The sequence below is a fragment of the Bubalus bubalis genome, chromosome X, assembly GCF_019923935.1.
Source record: "Bubalus bubalis isolate 160015118507 breed Murrah chromosome X, NDDB_SH_1, whole genome shotgun sequence".
NCBI classification, from domain to species: Eukaryota; Metazoa; Chordata; class Mammalia; order Artiodactyla; family Bovidae; genus Bubalus; species Bubalus bubalis.
In genome coordinates this window covers 17797203-17819499 of record NC_059181.1, presented here as the reverse complement: position 1 = coordinate 17819499, position 22297 = coordinate 17797203, and the positions used below count along the sequence as shown (strand labels likewise).

Genomic DNA, 22297 nt, shown 5'->3' with positions numbered 1-22297 from the left:
ATTTTTGGAAGGGGGTCTTCTTGCCTCATCAAGCTTTGAATGACTGTAGCCCTAGCTGACACCTCGATTGCAGCCTTGTGAGAGACCTTGAGCCAGAACCACCCAGCCACGCTGCTTCCTGACTTTTCCCTCACAGAAACTGTGAGAGAAGAAATGATCATTGTTTTAAGATGCTAACATCTGGGGTAATTTGCTATGCAGCAATGGCTAGCTAGCACAGAAGGGTTTTATGCTTCTTCTAGATTTATGCCTTTATTTATTCAGCAGGTATTTATTGAGAAACTACCACATGCCAGGCATTGTGTTTATGGGATTCTCCAGACAAGAGTCTTGGAGTGGGTTGCCATTCCCTTCTCAAATGCAATGTGTATGCAGAGGTTAATCATCTACTGAACATAAGAAACATATTTAAGGGGCCCCTGGTTTCTGGGCACTATATACATAGCATACAGAAAAAAATTTTACCCTTGGAAAACTGTGGTGGTTATCTTTGGAAATACCATCTACCACCTAGGGTTACTACTGTACATTTGCTATTGATATATTAATGGCCCAACAAATATTTATAGACTGAATACTTCTCTGTGAATTGTTCTCACCTGTTGAAACTAGAGATGACACTACAAACCTCTGTCCCTACTGCTGCTAAGTCACTTCAGTCGTGTCTGACTCTGTGCAACCTCAAAGACAGCAGCCCACCAGGCTCCCCCGTCCCCGGGATTCTCTAGGCAAGAACACTGGAGTGGGTTGCCATTTTCTTCTCCAATGCATGAAAGTGAAAAGTGAAAGTGAACTCGCTGAGTTGGCGACCCCATGGACTGCAGCCTACCAGGCTCCTCCATCCATGGGATTTTCCAGGCAAGAGTACTGGAGTGGGGTGCCATTGTCCCTACTATGTCCCCTGAAAATTTGTGTATTGAAATCTAACTCCCAAGGTGAAGGTAGTAGGAGGTGGGACCTTTGGGAGGTGATTAGGTCATTAGGGTAAAGCCCTGAGGAATGAATCTCTTAGAGAAGAGACCCAAGAGAGCTCCCTTACTTCTGTGAGGACCATTAGGCCAGTATAATCTTTCTGGCATGCCATACATGTATATACATATCAAATACCAGTCTTTTCGACAATGAAAAAGTATCTCTAATATATTTATTAACATCCTCTGGGTATAGATTTAGATAATGACATTTGTAGTGCTTAAACTTCTCTGGAATGTGAGTTCAAATGCTCTCTAACCACCTCTAAGGATTAATCTAAGCATTAATTAATGATTAGCTTTAAGGAGTAAAGTTCATTCATACATGTTTACATGTTTACACCACACTGTTTATACCATACAGACAATTGTGGACATGGATTGTCTAAACCCTAATGTTCTGAGTACAAGCAGCCCCAGTCCTTGTCTTCCAGTGCTCCAGGGGCAGGCTCTGTCCCTGGATGCTGGGTGGGTGGATCAGTTTAATTCTGATTGGGAAGCTCCCTTGTTGGCATATGAAACTGAAAAAAAATGAAAGTCGCACAGTTGTGTCCTGACTCTTTGCAATTCCATGGACTGCAGCCTGTCCTCGTCTATGCATGAAATTCTCCAGGCAAGAGTATTGGAGTGGGTTGCCATTTCTTTCTCCCAGGAATCTTCCCAAGCCGGGGATCCAACCCAGGTCTCCTGCATTGCAGGCAGATTCTTTACCAACTCAGCCACTATGTTCTCCAGTATCAGCTCTATCAAGGGTGAAGTTAACATTTTTCTTTCTACCTGCCAACTTCCTTTGTTTTATCTTTGTAAGTTATTCACATTTCAGGTTGGCCAGAGTTATCTATTGGGTACTTTCAAACACCCCAGCTGCAACCTGGCATGCTCCTGGCCCTTCTGAGAGGTCTTCCAAGAATCCTCTTGACAGACCTTGGAACTCTTGCCTGTTGACCTTCTCCCACTTACACCATGCTTCAAAGCAGCCTTTGACTCCACATCTCTGTATCCCCAGCATCTAACACACAACCTGGTACACGGTAGCTGCTCAGTGAATGTTTGTTTAATGATGAGTCATTGAGAGCAGGACATGCTTTTTGAGGGGCTTTTTAGGAGTGTTGGTCAATAGCTCATTAAAAATCTGCTTGAAATGACTGAGATAAGCAACCTTAGATGACTCGCATAAACACAAAGAATTTCCTAGAAACAATGTCTCTTTTTTCTTTTACCATATGTTCCTGTTTTTGTCTTTTCCATTACTCATTGAAAATAGCAACTACCCTTTGCTGTCCACCTGAAACTATCACAACATTGTTAAGTGGCTATACTCCAATACAAAATAAAGTGTAATTTTTTAAAAAGTGGAAAAAATAGAACTAAAAAAAAGAAAGTAGCAACTATAGAATTCTCTGGTGGTCCAGTGGTTTAGACTCAGGAACATGTGTTCATATATGTGTGGTGTGTGTGTATATATATATATATATATATATACACATATGTGTGTGTATGGGCTTCCCTGGTGGCACAGACAGTAGACTCTGCCTTGAAAACATATTCATTTCATTTAATGCTAGTTTATCCAGAGGCTAATCTAACAAATTAATTGATTACCTATGTTTTGAGGTCATCTTATGGCCTACTGCGAGTTCTATTAAATAAAAAAGACACAACAAAGTCCTACTGTATAGCACAGGGAACTATATTCAATATTTACCCTGTGTTAAACCATAATGGAAAAGAATATAGAAAAGAATGTCTATATGTATATAACTGAGTCACTTTGTTGTAAAGCAGAGATTGGCACAACATTGTAAATCAACTGCACTTCAACAAAAAAATTAAATATAAAATTGAAGTAAATAACAGAGGAAAAGCTCCATGGTAAGTACTGAATAAATGTTTACTGAGTTAAGTAATTATTATAAAATCTTTTAAAATGATGGCAATAGAGGCATGTTTTTTCAGTATTATCATATGTAAGTAGCTGATAATACATAGTTCAGTGCAACCTCTAAAACCATTGGCCCACATTTTTGTCCTACCTGTGAATTTATTTGTGTTATTCGTCATTCTTAGCTAAAGCATAAACTCCTTTTTTAAGATACTAAGTTTGAGATACCAGAAGCTCCAAAATCTGACACCACTTAGTTGTGTGGCCTTGAATAAAGTTTTCTACTTCTCGCACCTTGATTTCAGTTTTCCCTTCTGTCAAATGTAGATACTGGAGTGTGAAGTCATCCGTTTATTCCGTTATACCCAGGACCTAGACTAGGATGAGGCAAGTGAACCGCTCAACTTGGGAGAAAAATTTAAGGGGGATTGGGTGGGGTCGCCAAAAAACCTCAATAATCAAGAAAAGTAATATTTCAATGCAATATGTTAAAGAAATCAAAGTTAATACAAAAGATGTATTATGACCAAAATATCAGCTTTTTAAAGATGGGGTCACTGTTGCTGATTTTTCCTTTGGCCTCTGACTCCAGTGTAGTTTAGCATGGCATTGTAACTGATCCGGATTTTTATTTTTCTTTCCTTTTTTTTTTTTTTTTTTTCCCATGGTGCACAGCTCGGGGGATCTTAGTTCCCTGACCAGGGGCCAAACTTGTGCGCCCTGGAAGTGGAAGGGTAGAGTCTTAACCACTGGATCACCAGGGGAGTCCCTGAGTTTTCAATAAACATTTCATTAAACCATCGTTTATCTTATTGGCCTCTTAAATTTTGCACTGGGATTGAGTCCCGGTCCTGTTACATACATTTAATGAATGCCTGCCATTTACTGAGCACTGTTGGGACATAGTAGCCCTCGCTTTCAAGGAGCTCACAACTTTATTAGGAAAAACAGGAGAGTCAGCAGAGAGTAAGTAGGACAATGGGAGACGTTTTGGGACAGAGTTAAGCAATGGAAGGAATGATATCAGATGAGCCCATGTGGACTAGAAAACATAGCATTTCATCCTGAGGTGGTATGTATCACAGAGCGGTGATGAATGCAGGCTGGAGATGGAGGCCCTGGGGTCAAGCCCTACCTCTTCCAATTCTAACTGGCTGTGTAATCTTGAGCAGTGTATCCTTTTAACTTCCCTGCACTTCTGTTTCTTTCCTCATTAGTAAAAGTCAGAAGAATAATTACATCAACTTAAGAGGGTTGTGAGGGTGACTTGAGCTCAAATAGTGAGTCCTGAGAATAGAGCCGGAACTTAGGAAAAATTGTTAAATGTTACTTTTAACGAGAAAACACTCATTTTGAGCAAGGAGAAGCTCTATTAGATAAAATTAAACCCAGCTCTTTTCTAGGCAAGCTGCTAAGAGTTGCGGTGATTTTTATCTTTCCCTGATTTGTCACTCTGTGTCCCAAACCACTTTCCCTTAGTTCCAGTTGAGCAGGAAAAGCCGTTTCATCTTTGGCAGTTCTTCCAAATTCAGTAGACTGTGACTGGTCATTTAGAAAGTTAACGAACAATTCATGGCTCATGTACAAATGCACAAAACCTCATCATTTTTCCTCGGAACCTTTGATATAAACAAGTGGACACCATAATGTTCCCCCTTAGAATGTACATGGAGTCTCTTATTCACCACGTTTTAGAGGGAGACTGATATGAGCCCTTGGAGTGGCTAGAAGCAACCTTCCAGTACTTTACAAAATCTTGTGAATAGGAGCACAGGGCTGAACTGGGAAGAGCACTTTTACTTTTACTGGACTGAAGGAGTAGAAATTTGGCTGTTTCAGCTCAACAAGATTCCACCACCTTAGTTTGAAACAATTGGATATATGGAGAGGGTCTAAGAGGGTTATGGCAGAAAGGGAAGAGGAACTAAAAAGGCTCTTGATGAAAGTGAAAGAGGAGAGTGAAAAAGTTGGCTTAAAGCTCAACATTCAGAAAACGAAGATCATGGCATCTGGTCCCATCACTTCATGGGAAATAGATGGAGAAACAGTGGAAACAGTGTCAGACTTTATTTATTTGGGCTCCAAAATCACTGCAGATGGTGACTGCAGCCATGAAATTATAAGATGCTTACTCCTTGGAAGGAAAGTTATGACCAACCTAGATAGCATATTCAAAAGCAGAGACATTACTTTGCCAACAAAGGTCCGTCTAATCAAGGCTATGGCTTTTCCAGTGGTCATGTATGGATGTGAGAGTTGGACTGTGAAGAAAGCTGAGAGCTGAAGAATTGATGCTTTTGAACTGTGGTGTTGGAGAAGACTCTTGAGAGTCCCTTGGACTACAAGGAGATCCAACCAGTCCATCCTGAAGGAGATCAGCCCTGGGATTTCTTTGGAAGGAATGATGCTAAAGCTGAAACTCCAGTACTTTGGCCACCTCATGCGAAGAGTTGACTCATTGGAAAGACTCTGATGCTGGGAGGGATTGGAGGCAGGAGGAAAATGGGAAGACAGGATGAGATGGCTGGATGGCATCACTGACTCGATGGACGTGAGTCTGAGTGAACTCCAGGAGTTGGTGATGAACAGGGAGGCCTGGCGTGCTTCAATTCATGGGCTCGCAAAGAGTTGGACACGACTGAGAGACTGAACTGAACGGAACTGAACTAAGAGGGTACCATCTCTGCTCCCCTAATTTATTCCTGTAACTCTGTCAGCTCTAATGTTGTAAAAAAAAAGAAAGAAAGAAAGAAAGAAAGAAAGAAAAGCCCACTATTTATAAAGTACTCCTCAGTTTTCCAAATTGTCTCAAAATTTAAACATGGACTAAGTGATAGATGGTATTTATGAATTGTTCATTATTTTCTTAACTGTAATATTAGCACTGTGGTCATATGAGGAAAACAAAGGAAAACATTTTCCTTCCTTCTGTCCTTCCTTTGAGAAGCATATTAAAGTAAAAAGGATATAATATCTGAGATTTGCTTTACAGAAAACTTGAAACTCCTCAAAAAAAGTTTGGGGGGTACCTGATCAAACAAGAATGGCAAGGCATTGGTTGTTGGATCTGAGTAAGTCTGGAGTGGTTACTTGTAGTCTATGCTTTTACGTAATTTGGAAATTTTCCCAACAACAAAACATGTTTTGGGAAGTTCCCTAGTAGTCCAGTGGTTAAGACTTTGCACCTCTATTGCAGAGGTTTCAGGTTTGTTCATTGGTTGGGAAACTAAGATCCCGCAGGCCATGCAGGGAGTCCAGAAAGAAAAAAAATATGATTTTCTATTTTTAGGCACTGTTTCTCAATCTTGCCTTGGCACCTCTACCTGAGCAACAGGCTGGAATTATCCCTTCCCCAATCCTGTAAAGTGGGTTCTCTACCAGTGTGCAGGTGTGGATTGCAAGTGCAGTTGAATAGAGACCCTCTCAGCCCTTGGAGCAGTCATAGGACCTAAGCCAGAGGGTGGGGCTCTTGGAGCAGTCAGAATTTCTGCCCTGGTAGCCTGGGGCCATAAGCAGCCTCAACCTGATAATCACTGTCTTTGAGCCAAGGGGTGAAAAAACACTGACTCAAGACTGTTCCTGTTTAAAAGGAAATATTCCTTGGGAGGAGTTGACTCAGCAAGCTATTATCAACTCTTAACACCTCAAGTGCTTCAGCTATCAACTCTCCTGATCCTGACAGCTGAGTGACACCTCCCCTGGATAATGGGTGAGTTTTGGACTATGGCCAAGATTGGGTGGGATAAGACCCTGGGAAAACCAGTGAGCTGGGCTCCGGAATGAAGTTGGCCTGAGGGGAAGTAGGGAGGAAAGATGCTGAGAAGTTAGAGCCGGGTGGTGGTGGTATTGGGAAGAATTGTGGGCAGGGGTGTCCCAGGGAACCCCAGAAGGAAGAAGTCACATTCTCTGATTCATCTCAGAACAGAGCTCCTTCTAGGCTACTTCACAGCGGTGTCATGTAATAGTTCCACATGGAGAAGTAGCTCACCAAAAACTTCCCAGGTCTTCTACCCCCCCCCCAGTTTTATGTACAGCTGAAATTTTACCAAGTCGTTAAAGCCCTGTGCTCAGGGGAATTCTTCAGTTCAGTTCAGTCATTCAGTTGTGTCCGATTCTTTGTGACACCATGGACTGCAGCACACCAGGCTTTCCTGTCCATCACCAACTCCTGGAGCTACTCAAACTCATGTCCATTGAGTCCGTGATGCCATCCAACCATCTCACCCTCTGTTGTCCCCTTCTCCTCCCACCTTCAATCTTTCCCAGCATCAGGGTCTTTTCCAATGAATTAGTTCTTTGCACCAGGTGGCCAAAGTATTGGAGCTTCAGCTTCAGCATCAGTCCTTCCAATGAATATTCAGGACTGATTTCCTTAGGATGGACTGGTTGGATCTCCTTGCAGTCCAAGGGACTCTCAAGAGTCTTATCCAAAACCACAGTTCAAAAGCATCAATTCTTTGGCGCTCAGCTTTCTTTATGTTCCAATTCTCACATCCATACATGACTACTGGAAAAACCATAGCTTTGACTAGACAGACATTTGTTGGCAAAGTAATGTCTCTGCTTTTCAGGTTGCTGTGTAGGTTGGTCATAGCTTTTCTTCCAAGGAGCAAGCATCTTTTAATTTCATGGCGGCAGTCACCATCTGCAGTGATTCTGGAGCCCCTCAAAATAAAGTCTCTCAACAGTTTCCATTGTTTCCCCATCTATTTGCCATGAAGTGATGGGACTGGATGCCATCATCTTAGTTTTCTGAATGTTGAGTTTTAAGCCAGCTTTTTCACTCTCCTCTTTCACTTTCAACAAGAGGCTCTTTAGTTTTTCTTCGCTTTCTGCCATAAGGTTGGTGTCACCTGCATATCTCAGTCAAACTTCAAGTGAGTTTTTATCCTTTTGTTTTCATTTGGGTTCCCTCAGAAGCAGAAACTGAAACACTGTTGTTGGGGGAGCAGGGGTGGGAATCACACCAGCCCTGGACTGATTTCCTTTGGAGACTTTTTTTTTTTTAATATAAGAAATGAATACACTTCCAGCTTATTTAAGGCCCAATTATTCTGGATTTTGATAACTTACAACCAAAGTTCAGTTCAGTTCAGTTCAGTTCAGTCGCTCAGTCGTGTCCAACTCTTTGCAACCCCATGAACCACACCACACCAGGCCTCCCTGTCCATCACCAACTCCCGGAGTCCACCCAAACCAAACTTTATCCCAACGAATTCAGAATCCTATCAAGACTGGGAAGATCTGCAGGATAAGTTCAACTCAAAGGCTACAGCAAACACGTTGAGGTGAGCCAGGGAAGCTGAGGTCTTTCCAAACCAAAGAGGCAGGAATGAAGTCAACAAAGATTCAGGGGCTGCAATGAGACCAAATGAGCCAACAGCATGTTGGGGAGAGAGCTGGAAGTCCCTTCTATACCTAGACTGTGGTGCTTAAAGGTAGAGAGCACAGAAAAGAGAAGATTAGAAGTTAGGATGGCTAAGACTTTGTGATCAATTAGGCATCAGGGGTGAGGAGAGGGAAGAGCGAGGGAAAGATGGTCCCAAGTCTGTGGCTTGGGAAACTGGATAGATGGTGCTGGCTATTTTGAGTGAGGGCACTCAGGGGAGAGAGAGATTTAGAGAGGTGATCAGATTTGGAGAGGTGAGTTTTGGACCCATTGGGGTTAAGGTGCTCATGGGAGATCCGAGTGGAGATATTTTTAAGCTGCTGGATGTGGACTCCACAAGGAGAGCAGGGCTAGAAACATTCATCTAGACCAGTCAGTCTATAGATGGGCTTCATGGAAAGGATATGTTGAGGACGGTGAGGAAATTGTGTGGGATGAGAAGACAACAGCTGGCTTGTTACCAGCATCTAAGCATAGGAAAAAAGGCCAAGTAACCAATGAAGAAGAAAGGGAGTAAGTGGCAAGAGAAGAGGGCAGAAAAGGAGTGGGGTGGTGTATTCCAGTATCCAAGTGAAGGAGGGGTTTCAAGAGGGGTCATGAGCAATGTGAAATAACAAACAGAAATGTCTAATAAATGCTGTCGGTGCCAAGCCTGCATTTCCTCAGCTCTTACCAGTGTATGCAGCCAGGTTTCCAACCGCCAGAACCAGCATCTCTTTGATTCTGGTCTTTCTCTGGTTTCTAGAAACTGCTCTGTCCATCGACATGGAGGGCTGGAAGTGCCAGGGAATTAAGACATGCCACTTCCCCTCAAATAGCCATCAGCTGATGGTTGCCGGAAGCTGGTGTACAACTATTTCAGCTACCTTGCCCCTTGAGCAATGTAACTCTGAGATTCAGATTCTACACCACTTCCCAGAGTTCCCTGGAACAGGATTCAGTTCTGGTTGCACACCACACTGACTTGTTTAATAACACACTCTGTGTTGACTTTCTTCCCTTGCCTTCTCACTTCTTCACTCCTTTACCTGTATTTCCTGGGATCTCCTTGCAAACAAACCACTTACACTCGAATTCTTGCCTCAGGTTCTACTTTTAGGGGAACTCAGATTATCTAGAAAGATAAGGCCTGGGAACCATCCATGGGAACGGGTTTCTGATAGCTAGCTCCATTGGTGATTTGAGTGAGAAAGTTGGGAATGGAAGGAGAGAGGCTTCATTTCAGGGAGATAAATGAGTAAGAGAGGAATGATGGAGAAGATACTTCAGAAGCAAAGTTATCAGGACTTACCCGGTGGTCCAGTGGTTAAGACTCTGCCTTCCAATGCAGGGAGGCTTTGGTTCAATTCCTGTTTGGGTAACTCAGGTCTTAAATACTGCAGGCTGTGGCCAAAAATAAAAAAAAAAAAAAAAAAAAAAAAAAAAAGCAAAGTTACCAACTGAAGAGACAGAATGGTGACTTCACATTTCGGGTCAATAGGATTTAATCCCTCTTGCTAATCGCACCCTAACTACTGTGAGGGCTCACCTTTGTCCCACGATGCCCTGTCTTGGAGAAATGTGGTATTGCCTCTGGTGGAAGTTAATGGGCCTGCTTCCTCACCCTGATGTGGGCAGGTGACCTAGGCTAGACCATGGAATGCCCTCTCCCACGTGTTTGGATCCTGAGTGATATAAGAATATGAAGACTAGTGAAAGGTTATTTATCACAGCACTCTGGTGCTAAACAGACTTTTCCAAACATTTTAGTCTCAAAAAACCTTGCAACAAATTAACTTTTGCTCCAGGTTGCCAGTGGCAGTTTGTGCGCCAAGAATCCTGATTAATAAAACAGGGCTAGAAGAAAGGATTTCACAGAATGAGAATGATTTGTTTCTACTCAGAATTTTTGCTTTTCTGAAAAATCTCTTTAATAATCTAAAGCTTGTTTTATTGCACTTTTTGCATCTTTCCCTCCCCCACCTCAGTTTCATTGAGCTATAATTGACCTGTAGCCTTGTATGTGTTTAGGGCAGCACTCCCCAACCTTTTTGGCACCAGGGACTGGTTTCATGGAAAAAAAAATTTTCCATGGACCAGAGTCGGGGTGGGGAGATGGTTTCAGGATGATTCAAACACATACATTTATTGTGCACTTTATTTCTATTATTATTACATCAGTTCCACCTCATACCTTCAGGCATTAGATGCTGGGGATTGGGGACCCCGGTTTAAGGTGAACAATGTGATTTTGTACATGTAGATATTGTAAAATGATTACCACAGTAAGGTTAGTTAACACACCTATCCCCTCACATAGTCAGCTTGTGTGTGTATGTTTGTTTGTGGTGAGAAACATTTAAGCTTTACTCTTCTAGCAACTTTCTAGTATATAATACAGTTTTGTTAACTATAGTCAGCACGCTGTATGTCTCCCTATTTCTCCTCCTGCCACCCCTCTCCTAAAAGCTCCTGGCAACCGCCATTCTGCTCTCTGTTTCTCTGCAGTCCGCTCTTTTGTTAGATTCTAATGTAAGATGACACAGTATTTGTCTTTATCTGACTTATTTCACTTAGCGTAGTGCTGTCAAGGTTGTCACAAATGGCAGGATTTCCTACTCTTTTATGGCTAGTTCCTGTGGTCATGTATGGATGTGAGAGTTGGACTGTGAAGAAGGCTGAGTGCCAAAGAACTGATGCTTTTGAACTGTGGTGTTGGAGAAGACTGTGAGAGTCCCTTGGACAGCCAGGAGAGCCAACCAGTCCATCCTAAAGGAAATAAGTCCTGAATATTCATTGGAAGGACTGATGCTGAAGCTCCAATACTTTGGCCACTAGATGCAAAGAACCGACTCACTGGAAAAGACCCTGATGCTGGGAAAAACTGAAGGTGGGAGGAGAGGGGACAACATAGGATGAGATGGTTGGATGGCATCACCAAACTCGATGGACACGAGTTTGAGTAAGCTCCAGGAGTTGGTCATGGACAGGAAGGCCTGGCGGTCTGCAGTCCATGGGGTCACAACGAGTTGGACACGTCTGAGTGACTGAACTGAACTGAGTTTCACAGTCTAATGTGATGGACAGGGAAGGCTGGTGTGCTGCAGGCCATGGGGTCGCAAAGAGTCACTGAACTGAACTAAACTGAATGAGTATGAGGAATATTCCAGCTATTTTGGGGAAGGGTGGGGATTTCTAGGAATTGGACCACTGCTCACTTTTTGTCTTTCTGGTGGGCCCTGGAACTCTCATGGTGCCTGTGGGTATGTAGTTGACCATGCTGATGTGTTACAACAAGCTTATACTGAGGCTCAAAGCCGACTGGAAGTCAACTTATCCACCATCTTGCACCTAGTTGGTTTTTAATCAGTTTATGTCATGTTCTTGGGCTCTGTCATTCTTTTAAAGGTTGTGCCCTGCCCCCTACCCTCCTGTTTCAAAATCAGTTCTCAAACCTTTTTCTCAATCTTCAGTTCTTAACTGGGGATTGGAGATAAGGTGGTGGGGGTGACCGTAAAGAGAAGCTTTCAGCATCTTCTGGACTTATTGGAAAAGTAGGAATTCTTCCTCCTCCCAGGAAACCCTTTCTGAAAGTCCTCCCTTTCCCTCCTCCCCTACCCTTTCTCTCACAACTTCCCCTGCAGCAATTCAGGCTACAATTGTCAGAGTACAATAAGGCTGAAGCCAGAGAAGGGTCATGCAAAGGCTGTGCTAGATGCATACAATTAGAATATCTACATGGGAGGTAGAGTCAGGGAATGTGAATGTAGAAAAAAAATCTCCAGGTAATTCTTACTTGCAAGCTATAGTGGAAGACATTGTACCACATCATAAAAAGTTCGCAGCAAAGTAGAAAGTCAATTAAATATTTAGTTTAATGAAAATAATTGTTGGAAATATGATTACTAAATTGAATGCAAAATCCAAAGCCAAATCTTAAAAAAGAACATTTATATAATAAATTGACTTCCCTGGTGGCTCAGAGAGTAAGGAGTCTGCTTGCAATGCACAGACCTGGGTTTGATCCCTGGTTTGGGAAGATCTCCTGGAGAAGGAAATGGCAACCCACTCCAGTATTCTTGCCTGGAGAATCCCATGGATGGAGAAGGTTTATGACCCTAGACCACATTAGTAAATATGAGAATTTGGGGATGTAAAAGCAAAACAAGACAACCAAAAATAAAGCCTATCAATTCTTAAATGGGTGATATAAAAAAATTACTCATTTGCTCTTCATTTTGACAACTGAAGCATAGTTTAAGGGTTACACCTAATGAACTTAAAGGCAATCACTACTAGAATTAAGAACCACCTTTCAAATTATCACCAAAGAAAAGAAAACAATGCAAGTGACAAGAAAATGTAGAAAATATAGCAAATGAGCCAAAAAGACAGTATGACATAGATTCCAGAAATAGGAACAAATGCATCAATTCTTATGCTAATTGTAAATGCTTTACACTCTGTAATAAAGTCTTGCTCAGATTCGGCTAAAAACAAAATGATTATGTGCTGCTTATAAAAGACAACCTGAAATGTAATTACACATGGTTAAAATTAAAAGGGTTAATAAAGACATTAATTCAAAAGTGGGCAAAAGAAAGTAAACAAGTGGGACCTGATTAAACTTAAAAGCTGTGACGAACCTGCATAGTATATTAAAAAGCAGAGACATTACTTAGCCAACAAAGGTCCATCTAGTCAGAGCTATGGTTTTTCCAGTGGTCATGTATGGATGTGAGAGTTGGACTATAAAGAAAGCTGAGTGCCAAAGAATTGATGCTTTTGAACCATGGTGTTGGAGAAGACTCTGGGATGTTCCTTGGACAGCAAGGAGATCCAACCAATCAATCCTAAAGGAAATCAGTCCTGAATATTCATTGGAAGGACTGATGCTGAAGCTGAAACTCCAATATTTTGGCCACCTGATGCAAAGAACCGACTCATTGGAAAAGACCCTGATCCTGGGAAAGATTGAAGGTGGGAGGAGAAGGGGACAACAGAGGATGAGATGGTTGGATGGCATCACCAACTCGATGGATGAGTTTGAGTATACTCTGGGAGTTGGTGATGGGCAAGGAGGCCTACTGTGTTGCAGTCCATGGGGTCGCAAAGAGTCAGACACGACTGAGCAACTGAACAGAACTGATGCAGAGAATAAGACGTTGAATCAGGTAAGCATTCTGGAGATTATTTAACCTTAAACTGTCATCCATCACCTAAGGAAAAGACATTTGAGGAGGTCAACTTTCTAGTACACCATTCAGATTACTAGGAATGATGCAACTCAACATTTTGACAACACTATATTTTAATAAAAGTAAAGAAATTCTTGGCTTCTGCATCTAGTAATGGTATATTAATGGTAATTAACAGATCATAGTCATTACAGCTCAAGGTATAAGATACAAGCTTTAAAATAACTATGATTACTCTTTTCATGTAGTTTAAGAATGAGACAAGAAATTTAGGCAAAGAACTGTAAAAAATATTAACTAAAAAACTGAATAAGAGGGAAGCACTTCTGAAAGGGTGAAGAGAATGCCTAAAAAAATGCGGAGGACCAACAAATACACTGATTAAAAAAAAAATGTCAAGTTTTTCTGAACGCTGGAAATTAACCAAAGTTTTAGAACAATCATGAAAAATGTTTTTTTTCAAGAAAAGTGGCTCAATCTCCTTAAGATCAGCAAGATTTGTGGTATTTTAACTTGTCCATCCCCTTCTTCCCTGTTTTTTGATAACCTTGAAAACCAACAGCCTTGCACCTACAGCAGCTGTGAAAACCAGCAAACAAACCACCACAGGATGGGCAGAAGAGGTTTGGAGTTCTACAAATGCCATATTCTCAAGGGTTACTATTTGAGCTGACAGCTCCCTTAAAAGCCCCATTCTCAGGGTCTGTCTGTATTTGTATTTGGCCTGATGTAGACTTCACTCTGGGTGAGCAGCCCAACGCCTAGGGCATGTGTCCAAAACAAATGGGGGCCGGACTTCCCTGGTGGTCCAGGGGCTTAGACTCCACACTCTCAGTGCAGGGGGCCAATCCCCAGTGGGGGAACTAGATCTCACCTGAGGAAACTAAGATCCAAGATTTCAAGGGCCACAACTAAGTCCTGGTGCCGCCAAATAAATATAAAAAGAGTTATTAAAAAAATGCAGGCTCCAGAGTTCTGCATTTGAATCTCAGTTCTTCCACCTCTCGGCTGTGGCTCTGGACAACTCACTGACCCTCTGTATGCCGCCGCACTCTCATCTGTGAAATGGGATTGTGCGGGAGTGTAAATGAGTTTGCAAAGGACTTACAACAGTGGCTAGCACTTACTAAGTCCTCAGTACACCCGAGTGACAGTTACACGGGACCTTACTCTTTGAATTCTAGTTACACTTCAGGTAACCGAACAAAAGAAAACCACAAGCAGGGAGTCTGCATGTGCTCCACATGTGGTACACGTCCTGCTGGGTCGATTTGGGGGTTCATGCTGGGAGTAAGTCCAAGAGGTTGACAGACTTTTCAAACATCTCACTGAAGGTCACCAAATGTAAAAAACCACCGATAAGGATGCTAACAAATTCATTTAGAATTTCTACATCCCACAGTATTGTGAAAAGACGTGTGTAAATTCCATTTTCATTACCCAGTGGTTTGTGGTGAAGATTGAGGTGGACTCAAGTAGCAAAAGCACTAAGAGGCTCTGAGAATTCTGATATTCCCTCTCTCTTCACTTTCTGGATGTGGATTTGGGTTTCTTTGCTCAAGTGACCTGGGTGGTGAATAGATTGTCCCAAGAGCGTGCGGCAATTCTGTTCATGGTGTTCCCTGCTGCTCTTTTTCTAGGAAATCCACTTGTGTTCTATAAGAAGATGACTGCATTCACCTCTGCCCTCAAGCAAGTCATTGAAAAGCTGAGCTAAGGCCAAAGCGTCTCCAAAACAGTTTTATAGAGATTCAGATGCATAAAAGACTCAGAAAGTACCAAAGAGTCTTAGAAACAATCGATGGACGTGCTGCCCATCTAATGGAATTCACTCCATGTGCAGGCATATTTACAGCACAACAATACCTCACCAGACTTCTTAGGCAATGAGGAAACTTACATTCCATAATTTCTGAAAAATTGAAGCTAGATCCCTTGGGTGCCCAAATCTTTCATTTTAACACTTTTATTTAAAAAACAAAGAAAGAAATGTTTCTGAAGTGTGATCTACACTGGCTGCTTTCTTTAAAAGAATATGGAAATTTATTTCATCAAGGGGGACATCATCTCCAGCCTCTCACTACTAAGACTCAGCTTGAGCACATCTCCTTCCCTTCGGGGCTGCTCCACTTAAATCCTCCCGTGTCCCAGATGGAGATGCCACCAAGCACACAATCCCTTAGAGAACCAGCCTCCACATCACCATCTCTCAGGCCCCACTCCATTTAGCCCTGGAGTCCCGTAGATTTTATCACGTGACTGTTTCTCCATTTCTATCTGTCCTCCAATGGCCCCCATTTCCGGAGTTCACCACCCCCTCTACCTGGACTACTGGCAAAGCCTCCTCTCCCATCTGCATTAACTGATGGTCCATGTGATATATCTGCTCCTGTCACATTGTCTGAAAGTCTTTCCATGGCTTCCAGTTGCCTTAAGGATAAAGCCCAAGCTTGAGAAGAGAGCATATGACACCCTCGGTGACACAGACTCCGAGTCTCAAACGTTTCCTCTGCTTCTGCTGCTAAGTCACTGCAGTCGTGTCCAACTCTGTGAGGCCCCATAGACGGCAGCCCACCAGGTTCCTCTGTCCCTGGGATTCTCCAGGCAAGAATACTGGAATGGGTTGCCAGGTCCTTCTCCAATGCATGCATGCATTCTAAGTCATGTTAGTCGTGTCCAACTCTGTGCGACCCTATGGACAGCAGCCTACCAGGCTCCTCTGTCCGTGGGATTCTCTAGGCAAGAATACTGGAGTGGGTTGCCATTTCCTTCTCCAACTTCTTCTCTAACCTTCTCTATGTCTGTTGATGCTCTGACTGAAATATAGCGCTTCTTAAATTCTTGCATACTGGAGCCTTCAGGCCTTGCTCCTCCTGTTTCCTGGACCTGGAATACCATTCCTCCACCTCTTGGCCTCCTCTCCCTTTAGGATACAGCTGAGGCTCATGTCCCTTCTTTCAGAAAGTCTTCCTCCTTCCCTGCCCATGCTTGCTGGTTGAGATGGACACTCCTCCTTAGAGGTCCCATGGTGCCCTGTGCCTATGAAGAGGTCAAAGGCCATGCTTAATTTAAGTGTATCACATGGTGATACAGTTCCAGAGAAGAACAAGAATAGATAAGAAGGTCTTCTTAAATGAACAATGCAAAGTAGTAGAGGAAAACAAGAGAAATTAAAGACTAGACATCTCTTCAAGAAAATTGGAGATATCAAGGGAACATTTCACGCAAGAATGGGCACTATAAAGGAAAAAAAAAAACGGTAAGGAACTAACAGAAGCAGAAGAGATTAACAAGAGCTGGCAAGAATACACAGAAGAATTGTACAAAAAGGGTCTTAACTGGCCAGATAACCACAATGGTGTGGTCACTCACCTAAGAGCCAGATATCTTGGAGTGTGAAATCACATATGCCTTAGGAAAGAAGCATCACTATGAATAAAGCTAGTGGAGGTGATGGAATTCCAGCTGAGCTAGTGAAAATCCTAAAAGGTGATGCTGTTAAAGTGCTGCACTCAATATGTCAGCAAATTTGGAAAGCTCAGCAGTGGCCACAGGACCGGAAAAGGTCAGTTTTCATTCCAATTGCAAAGAAGGGCAATGCCAAAGAATGTTCAAACTCCTGTATAATTGTGCTTATTTCACGTGCTAGTAAGGTTATGCTCAAGATCCTTCAAGCTAGGCTTCAGCAGTATTTGAACTGAGAATTCCAGATGTGCAAGCTGGATTCAGAAAAGGCAGAAGAACCAGAGATCAAATTGCCAACATCCGTTGGATCATAGAGAAAGCAAGGGAATTCTAGAAAAACACCTGCTTCATTGACTATGCTAAAGCCTTTAACTGTGTGGATCACAACAGACTGGAAAATTCTTGAAGACATGGGAATACCAAACCACCTTACCTGTCTCCTAAGGAACCAGGTCAAGAAGCAACAATGAGAACTGTACATGGAACAATGTACATGTTCGAAGGGGTGTGGCTGCTGAGGAGCTGCCTTCTGAACCCTCACAGGGACTTGTTGCAGCTCTTCTGAAAAAAAAAAAGGAAGCGCCTAAACATACTGATTTCACAAACAGGGGAAGTATGAACCAAAGGATGTTTTACAAGCTAGGCGTGGGGATGGAATGGGAGGGCTTTTGGGCGGTGTTGGGCTGCACCTCGCAGGCCTATACCCTAAAAGTACCCAGCTTCAAGATCAAAGAAAGAGCCCAGAGTGCAGATGGAGACATCATGGTTTAATGGATGGGGGAGCCTACCTGTCTGAAGCGAGGCCCTGGGGGAACACCCCACTGTGTGGGCTGATTGGAGGCAGGGCATGGTGGTAGGCCTCACTCCTCAGCAGAGGGGGAGGGTGCCCATTAAAGCCAAAATTGACATCAGGTGGGCTCATTAGTTACCAGGGAAACCAGTAGGGGGGCCCTCTCCTCATAACCCTTTTGATAGGAATAATCACCAGCTGGGGTCTGGGGAAAGTACTAGGAAGGTGAGTCGTGTGAGTAGGGTGCAGGTGCAGCAGGGACTGCTCGGGCAGGGCAGAGACAGACAGCAAGACAACAGGCATCTTGGGGGGGCCTGACCATGCACTCCTCTCCAACACACCCTGCATGACCCAGACAATCTTGGCCAGCCCCTCTTCTGTGATATTGCTGGGGTCAGGTTTGTAGCGGGGACACTTCCACCAGATACCACAAATACAATACAGACAGGCCACCCCTGCTGGTCATAAACCCAGAGTCACCCCCTGGGAGGAGCGGGCCCTGGCTCTAAGAGAAACATCTCACTGGCTTAGTCTCAGCTGTCATAGCACAGGTCTGCCCCCCCCCCCCCCGATGTCATGCTGAGTGCCATTACGGGTGAACCCATTAGGTCTTCCAAATAAGAACCAGTTAATCCCATTATTTCCAGTAGTCATGTACGGATGTGAGAGTTGGACTATAAAGAAAGCTGAGCGTTAAAGAATCGATGCTTTTGAACAGTGGTGTTGGAGAAGACTCTGGAGAGTTCCTTGGACAGCAAGGAGATCCAACCAGTCCATCCTAAAGGAAATGAGTCCTGAATATTTATTGGAAGGACTGATGCTGAAGCTGAAACTCCAATACTTTGCTCACCTGATGCAAAGAACTGACTCGTTGGAAAAGACCTTGATGCTGGCAAAGACTGAAGGCAGGAGAAGAAGGGGATGACAGAGGATGAGATAGTTGGATGGTATCACTGACTCAATGGACATGAGTTTGGGCAAGCTCTGGGAGTTGGTGATGGACAGGGAGGCCTGGTGTGCTGTAGTCCATGGGGTCGCAAAGAGTCGGACATGACTGAGTTACTGAACTGAACTGAAGTAAAATAGTCTATTTTAAATACATTAAAATAAAATATGTTATTTAAATAATACGAATGTATTATTAAAATTAATTTCATGTTTCTATTTATTTTTTAATATGTGGTAACTAGAAAATTTAAAATCATGTATGTGGCTTGCATAATATTTCTGCTGGATAGCACTGCCCTAGAGGTAAGAATTAAGAATGTATACTCAAGTTGACATAATCTTTAGTTTTAACACTTGCCCCAGGTCACTACTAGGAAAACACTCAGCGAACCAAAACAAACCTCACAGCTTTCATTAGGAACTCATAGGCCTTAGATGGCTGAAGAAATTATTTTGGAACAGGATCAATCTGGCTAAACCTCACCTTTTCCCCCTATGATTTTAAGAACTCTGCTAGTGCCCTGATTTCACACAGAAATTCCTATTTATAGATTCCTGAGAATGGAGGAGAGTCAGGCTGAAGGGGTTAGAAAAAGGCGGCTTTTGCTTTATTCTATGGTCTTACTGGGAATCCACTCCAGCACTCTTGCCTGGAAAATCCCATGGACGGAGGAGCCTGAAGGGCTACAGTCCACGGGGTCGCAGAGTCGGACACGACTGAACGACTCGTAGCTCAAGGGGAAATGGTCTTATTGCTCCTGGCTGGTGTAAGGAGCTTTCTTCTGGTTAACGCTAGGTGGCAGCAGTACCATAAGATGGCAAGATGAGACGCCCATCTAGGACATTATAGAAAAAAGAAGTCTCAAATCTCCAAACTTTGACCACGAGCTCTTGTCAGCCATGGCTCAGTGCCTAGAAGTCTGGCCACTGAGCAGATAAAGTAGAGACACAAAAGTCATGCAGTACTGAAGTCCCACTAGAGCTTGGCAGGAAACTGCTATTTCTTCCTTTCCACGTGAAGCAAAATACGGTTCTTTCCCACTCCCAGATGACTGGGTCACCTGGTTCAGCACAGTACAGTCTTGTTCCCAACTACACCAGGTTCCCAGCTGGTCGTGGAGGAATCTGAGGGGTGCTGTCACATTTCTCCTGCTGCCTGCCATAGGCAGAGTCAAAAGAGCACTCTGACAAGTCTCCACTTCACTCTGTTTCCAGCTGCCTTGTTGCTGGAAGATGTATTAATCAAGGTCTCACTTTATCCTGATTTTGTTTCATTTGATGGCAGTGTGAACTTTTAACACTGTGAGTAACTGAACTCCTCCCCCTACCCTGCCCTGGCTCTGCCTAAAAGAAATGACTGGAGGCCAAATAAAGATATTTCTAAACACCAAAAATCTGGGACTTCCCTGGTGGTCCAGTAGCTAAGACTCTGTGCTCCCAATGCAGGGGGCTTAGGTTCCATCCCTGGTCAGGGAACTAGATCCCACATGCTGCAACTAAGGCCCAGCACAGCCAAATAAATAAATATTTTTAAAATCTTTTGAACTGTGGTGTTCAAGACAACTCTTGAGAGTCTCTTGGACTGCAAGGAAATCAACCCTGAATATTGATTGGAAGGACTAATGCTGAAGCTGAAGTTCCAATACTTTGGTCAACTGATGTGAAGAGCTGACTCACTAGAAAAGACCCTGATGCTGGGAAAGACTGAGGGCAGAAGAAGGGGACGACAGAGGATGAGATGGCTAGATGGCATCACCGACTCGATGGACATGAGTTTGAGTGAACTCAGGGAGTTGGTGATGGACAGGGAGGCCTGGCGTGCTGCGATTCATGGGGTCGCAAAGAGTCAGACACGACTGAGTGACTGAACTAAACTGAACTGATAGACAAATGATCACTTGAATATGATGCTAGAATCAAAATACTTTTAGATCTGTTAAAGCGAAAGTTGCTCAGTCATGTTCAACTTTTTGTGACCCCGTGGACTATACAGTCCATGGAATTCTCCAGGCCAGAATACTGGAGTGGGTAGCCTTTTCCGTCTGCAGGGGATATTTCTGACCCAGGAGTTGAACTGGGGTCTCCAGCATTGCAGGCGGATTCTTTACCAACTGAGCTATCAGAAAAAACCCACTTTTAGATAGGCGAGCTATAAAAAGACTTGACTTTCAGAGTTTACCTGTTCAAGAAACTACTGCAGGATGTGTTTCATCAAAAGGAGGGATGAAACCATGAAGAAGATGTAGGATCCAGAAATAAGAAATCCAACACAGGCCAGAGGAGGTAGTCCTCAGGGCAGCCCTCAGGGCCTAGGAAACAAATAGTAAAGATTGGAAGGATGCCTCCAAGAGAAAATGGAACTGGTGCACTATTTAACATGTTAAACCACATTGAAAAGATTTTGAAAGTTTCTTAGAGAGCTTAGAGATGAACTGATGGGAGACACATTCCAGATGTACAAGCTGGATTTAGAAAAGGCAGAGAGGAACCAGAGATCACATTGCCAACATCACAGAAAAAGCAAGGGAATTGCAGAGAAACGTCTACTTCTGCTTCATTGACAACACTAAAGCTTTTGACTGTGTGGATCACAACAAACTATGGAAATTTCTTCAAGAGATGAATATACCAGACCACCTTACCTGCTTCCTGAGAAACCTGTATGCAGGCCAAGAAGCAATAGTTAGAACTGGACATGGAACAACAGACTGGTTCAAAATTGGGAAAGGAGTACAACAATGCTGTATATTGTCACTCTGCTTATTTAACGTCTACACAGAATACATCATGCGAAATGCCAGGCTAGATGATTCACAAGCTGGATTCAAGATTGCCAGGAGAAACATCAACAACCTCAGATATGGAGATAATACCGCTCTAATGGCAGAAAGTGAAGAGGAACTAAAGAGCCTCTTGATGAGGATGAAAGAGGAGAGTGAAAAAGTTGGCTTCAAACTCAACCTTAAAAAAACAAAGATCATGGCATCTGGTCCCATCACTTCGTGGCAAATCAATGGGGGAAAAGTGGAACAGTGACAGATTTTTTATTTTCTTGGGCTCCCAAAAAGTCACTATGGATGATGACCGCAGCCATGAAATTAAAAGAGGCTTGCCCCTTGGAAGGAAAGCTATGACAAACCTAGACACCCAGACAGTATTAAAAAGCAAAGGCATCACTTTGCCAACAAAGGTCCATACAGTCAAAGCTATGGTTGTACCAGGAGTCATGTACAGATGTGAGAGTTGAACCATAAAGAGGGCTGAGTGCATAAGAATTGATGCTTTTGAACTGTGGTGCTGGAGAAGACTCTTGAGAGTCCCTTGGACTGCAAGATCAAACCAGTCAATCCTAAAGGAAATCAACTCAATATTCATTGGAAGGACTGATGCTGAATCTCCAATACTTTTGCTGCTCCATGCGAAGAGCCAACTCATTGAAAAAGACCCTGATGCTGGGAAAGATTGAAAGACAGAGGAGAAGGGGACGACAGAGGATAAGCTGGTTGGATGGTATCACCGACTCAATGCTCATGAATTGAACAAACTCTGGGAGATAACGAAGGATGGGGAAGCCTGGAGTGCTGCACTCCATGGGGTCACAAAGGGTCAGACATGACTTAGTGACTGAACAACACCACCACCAATATTTTAAAAGCAACCAAAAAAACAGGTGAT

The 22297-nt window shown here is 43.2% G+C and overlaps 1 long non-coding RNA gene across 2 annotated transcripts in view; it reads right to left on the bottom strand.

Annotated features, from left to right (window-relative positions):
• Positions 1-17687, bottom strand: part of LOC123331773 — a 59728-nt gene extending 42041 nt beyond the window's left edge. Inside the window, exons 1-2 of one of the 2 annotated variants that reach the window (XR_006640619.1) lie at positions 17318-17687; positions 9534-9625 (exon numbers count right to left, since the gene is read on the bottom strand). This is a non-coding gene — a long non-coding RNA (uncharacterized LOC123331773). The remainder of the gene's footprint in view (positions 1-9533; positions 9626-17317) is intronic. The other variant, XR_006640620.1, reaches the window with a different exon arrangement.
• Positions 17688-22297: the final 4610 nt, after the last annotated feature.